Source organism: Propithecus coquereli, unplaced genomic scaffold, assembly GCF_000956105.1.
Source record: "Propithecus coquereli isolate 6110/MARCELLA unplaced genomic scaffold, Pcoq_1.0 Scaffold72, whole genome shotgun sequence".
Classification (NCBI taxonomy): Eukaryota; Metazoa; Chordata; class Mammalia; order Primates; family Indriidae; genus Propithecus; species Propithecus coquereli.
Window position 1 is genome coordinate 46,248 of NW_012153285.1, and position 10,376 is coordinate 56,623.

Consider the following 10,376-nt stretch of genomic DNA (forward strand, 5'->3'; position numbering starts at 1 on the left):
CATGTGCCTAGATGGAGAGGCAGAGCACGAGGGATCCCCCCGCCCAGACTGAGGCACAACCTGAATTTGCTGGCGAAATTTAACAGTCTTAGGATTCCTGACTTCCAGTCGACTGTGAAAACACTAGATGCTCCTTATGTTAGAAGCTGCATTCAATGCATTTCATTTTAAACAAATATTCCAGCTTAGAAATTGCAGCTTTTTACTTATGTGTGTATTTGAGTATTTTAAGCCACTGTTCCATCTCTTAGGAGTCATGTCTTTCCCATATGAATCACTGTTTGATATTTTTCTCACTTACTAAAAGAGAACTTGATCGTAAAAGGTTAAATTGAAGATGAAGTAGCGATTTTTTTTTTCTTCTTCTTCCCTTGGCAAGAACACCGCACAGCCTTTGTAAACAAAAGCCAGAATGCAGACAGTCTAGGAGTGATTTCAGCTGAAAAAGTATACTTTTTTTTTTTTTTTTTTAACATGAATTGAAGACTAGTTCAGGAAAATAAGGAGCAGGTGGCTGCTGCAGCCTGCAGGACAGCGGGCCTGGTGTAAAGGCAGAGGGCGCCTCCTGATCAGGGGCTCTCGGCCTGTCATGTGGTCCCACGTATCATGTTAGCGCTTGGACCTGGGCAGCTCTGAGCGGCTGTGTCCTCTGCTCCCCGGGCCCGGGCCTCCTGACTAACATATGGGAAGGATTTAGAGACAAGGGAAAAGCCTAGAAATCAAATGCTGGGAGAAATTATGTGGCTAACAGCTGGAATTCATGAAGTTCCATATTAAATGAAGGATTGCTAGTAAGAAATCCAAAACACCCTTTCCCCAAAGAAAAACAAATTAATAGTTTGAGGACAAAAATGGCTTCCCAAGATTCTTGGCTTCTCTTTAAATATAACTGTAATGCTTATGTTTGTTTTTATAAGGGATGGCTATGGTTATATCTGTTATAAATCTGGAATTATTGAATTCAAGGATGAATATGGTGAGATGCATTAACTAAGTGCCAAGAAATGAAGCTAAAATTGGACTGCATGCCCATTTTACTCCTAAGTCTTTCTTATTGAGGCGTGTTAATGTTAAATGAAAATAATTATTTATGAAGATTTTGTCACCTAAATTATTTAGTTCTCCTCCTATATACCAATAAATATTTTATGATCTCCTTCTGCTTTAGAGAAAATGGTTGCTCAAGAGAGTAAGTTGTCCAGGATCACACGATGGCAGACCAGAACTTAAACCCAGGTCTTTTGTTCCCAGCACCCATGGGTGTATCCACTGCACTGGGTTCCTAAACCTGGGTGAGCTTCCAAGTGAGCCCTGGAGCTTTTTAAATTTACCAATTCCTTGGGTGGGCTCTTGAATCTACATCATTAAAAAAATATCTGAAGTGATTCTGATGACCAACCTGGTTTGGGACTCACTGTATTAAGATAAATAGAGCATCATTCTCTCACCAATCAGTACAAATTCTTCTTTACCCTGGGGATGCAGGCAAGTGGCTATTTCAAAGGCCAGCAGAGTCACACCTGGGAAGCATTAGAATCTACCCAACCGTGCAGCCTGCCACAATTTGGGATTAGCTGGCTTGGTTTGATTACTATCATCTGTAAGTGTATGATGAGATGCAGCTAGATCATAACAGCATAAAGTAACGCTTCCCAACCTTTCCCTAGGCAATGATATTCCTCTAAAAGTGCTGGGACACATCAGGGGGCCACGAATGTCAAAGACGTAGAGCCCCAGGTTAGGAACACTTGGGCATACTTCCATCAACAAATGGATCAAAACCAAAGTTGGAGGAACCAGGTAGACTGTCATCGAAATATAATATGCTTAATCTTTCAGTTTCTAGGTGAGTTGAGAAGCTCAGTGACCATGGAAAACATCCAAGCTCCTATTTGAGAGTAGCTAGGTTAATTCTTGTTTGATGTTTGAGGACACAAGGAGGTGATTTACATGCTTTGATGTTTAGCAGGTCTAGTTTTGAATCCCAGCTATACCACTTAGTGACGTTGGGTAAGTCACTTGTCTTCACTGAGCTTCAGTTTCCCTATACATGTATGGAGAGTAATGCTACTTTCATCATAGAGTATTTAGAGGCTTAAAATAAATAATATATTAATATATAAAGTGATCAGTCCAGTGCCTGTAAATAAACAAGCGCCATGTATGTTACATTTCTGTGTCTCGCATTGAAGTTATCTGAAAATTTAATCAGTAAAGGATATAAAAGCTTTAATGATATCTTTAGCAAACCAAGCTTTAAATGCAGGAAAATTTATGTTAGTAAAAAGCAAGGAAAGTACGTGATTCATGAGATCCTATCTTAAGTCCTGCTCCCAGCTTTTAGATACATGTGGGATGAGGAACAGCTTGTTGCAGGGGTGAGCATTTCAACTTCAGAAACTGTATCTCCTTAGTGGGGTGAGAGGACAGTGCACCCAAGAGTTTGAAAACCAGGAGAATAAAAGTGCCCTCTGCACCTAGCAGGCTAGGACAAAGACATGAAAGTCACTTTTGAGAATGACTTTCGATGGAGTCAGCAAGACTGGACTGTAACCTGATTAACTACATTAACATACCTAAAGGAAGAACTTGTTATTCAGAGCTGCAATTGGCCAGCAGTGGAAGAACAGAAAATGGAAAGTCAGGGGTAAAAGTTGGCAGATGTCCTCCTAGAACTATTCAGGGCAGAAGGAGCCTTTAGCTAATGGACTTTGAATATTCCTTACCCATTGGCAAGACTATCCACTGATATGAGATGTTTCTTTCAAGCTGGCTTAGTCCAATGTCATTAAATATTCAAAGCATGCAACTAATTTATTTTTGTATGGATTCTATACTTTTCATGAAATATTGAGATTATTATTTAGCACCTTGTATAGTTTGCTTATAGATAAAAAATATACATCAGACTGAGGATGGTAATATTAGACCATCTTCTTTCCTCCACACCAGAATCCTTAGGGGTTTCTTGGAATCCCCTTGGGGTCACTGAGGGAGTCGGGAAGAGGCAGAGGTAGACAAGAGGGATTTAGCTATCCTCTCCCACCAGTGCAGCGGATCCATTTTTACACCCTGGGCATCAGTAGAAGATTTTATCTAAATCAGTGATTCACATTGATTTGTATTTGTATTAAAAACATATTTGACCTATAATTCTCAATAATTGGAATTTAGACTCGTGTATTTTGAGGTTCAATAACGAATATTCCATAACCTGTTGCTAAAGCAGATGTGTATGCATGACCCCCCCAAATATGTCTTAAAAAATATCTCATTGAATCAATGTTTTTCACCAAAAAAAAAAAAAAAAAGTTGGCACGAGAGGAAGAGGTGGATGAGTTTTTGCTTCACTAAATGGGTTAGGGCAAAAACAAAACCAAATAAAAAACCAAAAAACAAAATACTTTGAGAACCATTTCTTTAACAAAGGACTTCAGGGCTGAAAAATGATCAAAATTATGCAGACTAGATGATTTCTAAAACTCCCTTTTGACTATAAAAGTTTATTTCTGGGATTCTACTTTTGACCATTACTGAGAATCTTTTGAATACAGAGATACAGACACATATTGAGTTACATCCATCCTCTGCTCTTCACCACGTGGGCTCACCACTACATTCATTCTCCACTCCAGGGATTTTCAACCATTAGTGTGTGCTACAATTATCTATAGAGCTTATTCAAAACTCACAGGGGCTGGGCATGGCGGCTCACGCCTGTAATCCCAGCACTTTGGGCAGCCGAGGCAGGAGGATCACTTGAGGCCAGGAGTTCGAGACCAGCCTGGCAACTTAGCAGGACCCCATCTCTACTAAAAATAAAAAAATTAGCTGGGTGTGGTGGTGTATGCCTGTAGTCCCAGCTATGTGGAAGGCTGAGGCAGGAGGATTGACTGAGCCCAGGTGTTTGAGGTTGCAGTGAGCTATGATGATGCCACTGCACTCTAGCCTGGGTGAAAAAGAGAGACCCTGTCTCTAAAAAGCAAACAAACAAACAAACAAACTCATAGGGTTGGCTCTACCCCAGACCTCCTATCAGTGTCTTTAGGAATTGGGCCCCAGGTGTGAGTATTTTGACGAAGCTCTACAGCTGATTTTGGTGTTTACCAAAAGCTGGGAACCATAGATCTACCCTCTTCTTTGCTTGTTAAGAATTGAAAAAGGAAGTAAAGTATTTCTAATATTAAGGAACACATGGATGGAGAACCAGTGCCTTAGATACCACACAACAGGAAACGAACAAAAAAATGCTATTATTAGGCTACAGGCGAACATACTATACATTGTGCAATGGACTTTGGCTGTGCTGACAATGACAAGGAGCAGTTCGATAAGCAGTAGACTTGTGTATTTGTGTTGCATGTCCATGTAGGTGTCATTATTCTCAGGAATGAGAAAACCAAGACTTAGATAATTAAAACAAGTTGTCTACTGTCAAACAACTGGTAAATGGCAGAGCCAGAATTTGAACCCAGGTCTGCCTGATTCCAAAGTTCATGTTCCTTTCACATTGCTTGCAGTAGGCCAAGATCAGGCAAGTAAATGGCCTTGTTGTAGAGCACATGCCCCAAGACTAGTTATCCTAACATGGCTATAGTATAACTGAGCAGCTGTGATGCCTAATAGGTATTTTATGACCTAAGGGTAGTGCAGTAATATGACGTTGTGTGTCATAGCAAGAAATGTTACGTGGATCCCAGGTTTAGGTTGGGGAGATATGGTTCATGAGAAAGTGGTTTTTCGTAGGCACATGAAGAGTTTCAAGGAGAAGCCTCAGATGTGTCAGGAGCCCCGTTGTGCATAGGCTGACCAGCACTGCAGTGTTGCGGAGCTACAAGAGGGATGAGAAGCTGTGCACTGTGACTCCCTGATTGATGCCTTCTTGTACCTTTTGCAGAAATTGACACACTTTACACTGAATGTGGTTGACTGTGGTTGGCATATCATTGTTCAAACTCGACCTTCTGTTGGCCTCACAGAAGCAGGAATTCATGACCAGGGTGTCTCCAATGGTCTAGAAGGGCAACATGGTAATTTTAAACAAACTATTTCATATTTAAAGAAATTAGACTTTCATTTTAAAAACAGCATCTTAAATACTTTAAGATTAATTTTTTATTTAAGATTAATGATTTGAGTATATCTTGGTTTGGTGCAAAAAGCGCTAAACTGAAAATCAGGAGACTTGCATTCTAATTTGGGTTTGACTATCAAGTGGTTGTATGAACTTTTGCAAAATATTTCCATGGATTGCTTTTACTTCATTTGTAAAGCAAGAGGGTAGAATTGCTACTTACAGAACTCCTACATTTTCTTCTGGGTTCACACTTCTTTAATTCTTTTACCTGTTTTTTCTTTTTTTTGCTGCTATACCTCCAGCATCCAGAACCATTCTTGGGACAAAGTAGGTACATGATATATACTTGTTGAATGAAGGAATTGAAGTGAATTTGAGTCAGACTTGAGGTTCTATTTCAAAACCCTTTAATTTCAAAATCCATGGTCTTTGTATAATATATCCTGCTGGTTGTTGAAGTGAGTATAGGTATTGGTATCAGAATTCCCAAGACACTGGGAAACACAATTCTGGTCCATTAATCTAAAGTCATTATGCCTTTTCTACTCTTGAAATGTCTTGACCAATTGGATCCCTGCCAAAGTTTGTTCGTCAGCCCAAAACAATGATGAATTTCCCTTAACAGCACATGAGCAGGAACTAGCTAGTGGTCAGGAGGATAGTACCAGCTGGTAAACCGTGAATACAAGTGGGTATATGTAAAGAGGGAAATACCTGTAGGATGGAGAGATGGTACAGAGAAGACTGTAATATACTTTATTGTAAGTGGAAGGGTCAAGGAAGCCTTCAGAGATGTGGTAAGGCCTTAAAAGGATCATGAGATGGTACACATTCCTCCTCATCTGCCCCAAATGGGAAGACACAGCACAGGAAGGATCCTCCTACACTAACTTATAACCTGAATCTCAGTCAGAATTAAGCAGAGCTAGAATTCCTAGTTCCCAGTCAGCCATGAAACCACTAGATACTCCCTTATGTTAGAAGCTATATTTCAATGCATTCATTTAAAAACATATTTTTAGCTTAACCATTATAGCCTTTTACTCATGTGTATATTTGGGTGTTATAAGTCATTGTTTTGTTTCTTGGGGATCATATTTTTTTCATAAATCACTTTTTTTGTGTTCTCCTAGTGTACTAAAAGAGACCTTGATTATAAAAGGTAAAGGGTTAAATTGAAGATGAAGTGAGAGTAAACTGACTAGGCTTTTTGCCTTGTAGAACTCTGTGGAAGTGTTGAGTCAGCTGCCTGAGCTGCTAAGTGGAACCTGCAGAGCCCGTTGCTCTGCAGCCTGCATTTGTTCCCAGAGTCTCTGGTTCCCTGTTGGTTTATGACCAATGACTAATGCTTCACCCATGAGTCATTAAACCCATTCTGCACTTTCCTGGCCCCCTAATCGTCTTGGAATTCATCCTTGTGTCCAATGGTCCAATGCTCTAGCTTGGTATTCAGATGACTGAGTGAACAGAAATGGCAATAAAAATGTATACGTGATATAACAGTTCAAAATGCAATTTCCTTTAAAGAAGTCTTAGGAGCAAATAAAATTCCTCCCAAACCATTTCAAATCATTTGAAATATCTGAAGCTTTTCAGTTTCCTTTGCACCTTCATGAGAGGTCAACAAACACAGCAAGAGTATCTGCTAGTTCTGCACACACTTACTTTGCCACAAAATTCAGACTTCACAGGGTAACTCTACTTTTCAATGCTCCTGATTAACTGCACTAATGGAAGGAGGCAGAAGCATGGATAATCTAATATAGATAGCAGCTGATGAATATGCATGTGTTTGATGTTCTGAAAAACGACTTTAAAGGAAACAGTGAAGTACCGTTGATGGCTAAACTTAGCATGAGAAGAAAAGATGTCCAATTTCTTGACTATTACTCAATTCCCTGAAATCCATATCATTTTAAGAGCCATTATTTTCACGGGAAGAGCTAGGAATGGCCTGGCAACTATGCTAAGAATGTAGTATACTAAGTGGGAGAGAGATGGCTTAGGATGGGGAAGGAAGTGGGTATAAAGAAGGCACGGAAATGTCCTGCTCAGAGGTGTGGGAAAATAGGTGTGAAGGAGGGTATAGATTTAGCTACTAGTGCTGACTGGCATTTACCTTTACCTATGCAAACGTGAGATCTGCCTAGACAGGAAGTCCACCTCAAACTCAAGTAACTGATGAATACCCTACATGGAGGCAGGTGGAGCACAGTGGTGGAGGATCCAACAGATGTGATGTTCTGGAGTTCAGACAGGCAAAGTCCAATCATTCTCTTCTGGATGGACAATATAGAAAGGGGGCTGACCTGTATGGCCAGGACTGGGAATGAGTAGAATAGAGTAAGATATTGAATTAGGAGTATGGTAAATCAGAGAAGAGAGTGTCCAAACTGGTCACAAGTAGAAGTGCTTGATGCTGCTGTTGGGAACCGAAATAGGAAGCCAAAGGAATCACAGAACCACATATGACTATATGAAGTGGCAAGCGGCCTTGGTTGCAGACAGGAGGGTGATCCTGTTGCATACCTGAGACACAGTGGATGTGGCTCAGCTGGCTGTGTGCTCTCTTTCAAGTAACATCTGGGGTTTCTAACCACAATTAAAGGGCAGGGTATATGGACAGACGAGTGATAAATTGTCTCCAGCAAAATCTGTTTTCAGGTTGCAGGGCATTATCTAGCACATCCAAATGCTACTGCCTAAGCTGGAGTCCCAGGTGCCCAGAGGTATAAGCTCTGGGTAGAATTTTTCTGGTTGGCTTCAAGAGGTCATGGATTGTGATCAGGGAGACATTACTTTTGTCTCATCCTTTCTTTTCGGTATGAGGTAGGTGTGTGTAAATGCTGTGGTTGGAAGGAATACTTGTAGTGGAGGAATTGGCCAGGGAGAATGACTAGTAAGATGATCAAGTAGGCAAATTTTACCTGTATCTTTCCAGTGATTCATAAGAGATATATTCTAAAATGTATTCCACAAAGGATCGGCTGACTTATCTAAAAACCACCTATTGTATACTTCCCAAAATGTGCCACTAAAAAAATTAGCCTTTGATATTTGTTGACATGTGAACAATACTTAAACAACACTGCACTTCCTGCATGGAACGTCATGCCACCTTTATGTTTACTAAATGAAGCTAAGTCCTCAAATGTTTTCTCCCCACTTTCTGCAGAGAAAATAAATAATAGAGTTTTATTCTTCATAAGTCCATTTCCAAAAGGAGGTTGCCAGTTGCCCCTGGAAAGATATGGTTAAGAGAGGTTCTGTACCGTTGGGGCCACAAGGCCTAAAAATTAATTGGTGAGATCCATTTCAAGAGAATGCCAACTTTTTTTTCTTTTTATTTCTTTATTCCTTACTCAGCTACCACCAGAGGGAATGCCAACATTAATGCACTGTTTACTGATATCCACTACTAGAGAAATTAGCCTTAGGGCTTAATGGTAAAATGTGCTAATGATAAAGAGGCATGTAAACAAACAGGGTATATCTTTTGAGATTGGACTTGTCTGGATGATTGCAGTCCTGAGAACTTGAGGGTATGTCAAAGATTTTGTGAGTTTGAGGGTGATGTGTTTCTTCCAGGACTTCAAAAAGTCAGGTCACTTCTGTTGAGTTGTGTTCAGGCATTTTGAGCTTGTAGGACTAAATTGCAAGGGGAGCAAAGTTCACACATGGTGAGACCATCGATTCACTCTCTACACAGAGTTCTCTTTGTTTGTGATTTCTCACCAGCACATTGATGGTCACTAATCTCCTGCTGTCAAAATCTAGTTTCACAAGTGCCCAAGCAAATCAATTTTGAGTATTGATCATTCAGTGACTGCTAATTGCTGCAGCTCAGAATTAGATTCAGCGGTGGAAAGAAAAAAAAATGTCTATTTGTTCTATCCTTGCTATATATGTTTTTGGAAGAAGATGCTTGCCTTTGCCTTACTAGCTATTCATTTTTAAATGTAATATCAGCAGGCAAAAACTTTGTAAAACCAGTATGATTTGTTGGCATTAAAGCAGAGGTTGCCTTCAGACTGTATTAACTTATGTATCCTCTTTTACTTAATTCCTCTGTTTTGTTTTAATTTATCAGCTGTCTCTGTGCAAGACAGGAGGCCTGTTTTTCAAACAAAATTGCCTTCCTTGATATTAGGCAACCCATCTTATTCTCTCCAGAGCACATTTTCATGTGAATAGGAGAATATATTTTTCGTAAAAATCATCAACTGTGTCTCCAGTTTCACAAATGCTAAGGAAGTGTGCAAAGGTGAAGGACAGGAAACTGATTTGTTGTGCAAATTTTGATGACAAAAGCTTTCCGTTGTTGGCTAATATTTTACCAGCAGAAATCTGAAAATGATTTCATGGGGAGAAAAGATGAATTTTTCTTGGCAATTTCCAGGATCAGCCTTTGTTGGATGCCCAGTGAGACAAGGGACGACAGTTCAGTTGCAATGATTTGCTCTTGCTCTTGGGAGCAGAGGCAACTTTGTCGCCACATTATTCACATGATCCTAGAATTGCAGCAGGGAAAAGGGGAGATTTGCTCAGGAGAAGCCAATCTTGAATGTGTAAGAGCTGTGGATTTTAAAGTACAGCTTTTTGTGGCCAGGTTTTTGACATTGTGAAACAAAATTTTTTTTTTTTTTTTTTAATCTCTGGATGAAACCTACAAAAGGAGGGTAAACAGTAGCTCTAGATTAAGAGCACCATCTCCTTTGTAAAATAACATCATTCACATCCACAGTTTGGTTTAGTAGTAATGTCTTTAGAGTTCAAAGTTTACATTTTCTGCTGCCATTGGGAGATGTTTTTTGATACATACACATATGAGACATCCATGTTTCACTCTGTACCCAGCCTATTGGGTACAGTTTAACACACTGACTGCCATGTGAGTTGTATGTAACTCAGGCTAGCTTTGAGCCCGGGTCTGTGTGAAGCAAAACCCTGCAATTGGTTTGTGAAAATCTTACTTGATGTTCTTATTGTCACCATTAATATTGATGATTTAATTCTAAAAACGTGGATTGCATGGCATATAACTCATGCACAGAAAACAATAAAAAATAGCAAATTAGACAAGATTGTTTTGTTTTAATAAAACACCATGGCCCCAGGGAAAATATTTTCTTTCTAGTGTGGTAGTCAATGTGTTAAGTGTGCTGTCCAGTGTCATAACCACTAGATACATGTAGCTACGGAGCACTTGAAATGTGTCTAGGCTGGAATTGAGATGTGCTGTAACTATAAAATACACACTGGATTTCAAAGACAACATTTTAAAAATGGAAATATCTTA